At 45.1% G+C, this 701-nt stretch overlaps 1 protein-coding gene across 1 annotated transcript in view; it reads left to right on the top strand.

Annotated features, from left to right (window-relative positions):
• The window catches only part of LOC103212965 (zinc finger protein 569), a 23,385-nt gene that overhangs the window by 14,537 nt on the left and 8,147 nt on the right, over positions 1 to 701 (top strand). The gene's annotated exons all lie outside the window — the stretch shown is intronic.

The raw sequence follows: 701 nt of genomic DNA, 5'->3' as shown, positions 1-701 counted from the left end.
TCGGAAGGAAGGTTGGGCAATCCTACTTCCATAGTGATACTGCCTCAGAAACCCAAGGAGGGGTTGCTATGAGTCAGGGCCGACTCGACGGCAAACAACAACAAGGAATTGTAAGTCTTGCTTTTTCCTTACCACTCTGTATTTCCATACACAGGCAACTAGCAAATTCCTCAAGTTAGGTCTACCTCTCCTAAATCCCATGAATAGCTTTTGTCTTGGGTGACTGATCTCAACAAAACAGCTGCTTCAATCCATGGGTGTTTTTTATCCCATCCAGAAACCAAAGGTTTCTTACACTCCTGTTTATCTTCTTTTTCCCAAAATCACATATTCCAGTGAGTCTGGACTGTTGCAGTGAACCCCATCATTCTGACACCAACTGCTTAAATAATTTCTTTTAGAAAGAACAGTACAAGGCCAGTCCCTCTCTGACATCAACTCCTCCTTCTCCCCTCAATAATATCCCTCCTGTCTTAGGATTCCATATTTCACTGTAATGTCTCACAGAACCCACAAACTCCCAAGGAAACAGATCACATGGTGGTGGTAGAGGCTGGCAAGCTGGCATGCTGGCAAGTCTTGGGTCTATGGATATATCTTGAGGGTACTCCCAACTCATGTGGTTGCAGAGGTTGGTGAACCCAAATCAGGGGCTCAGATGATGGCTGCTGTCTCAAATCCAGAGGTGACATGATGAACCA

The sequence above is a fragment of the Orycteropus afer genome, unplaced genomic scaffold (genome assembly GCF_000298275.1).
Source record: "Orycteropus afer afer isolate SDZICR_OR568_19922 unplaced genomic scaffold, OryAfe1.0 scaffold01179, whole genome shotgun sequence".
NCBI lineage: Eukaryota > Metazoa > Chordata > Mammalia > Tubulidentata > Orycteropodidae > Orycteropus > Orycteropus afer.
Note: the sequence above shows the minus strand (reverse complement) of the source record. Positions and strands in the feature narration are given on the sequence as shown.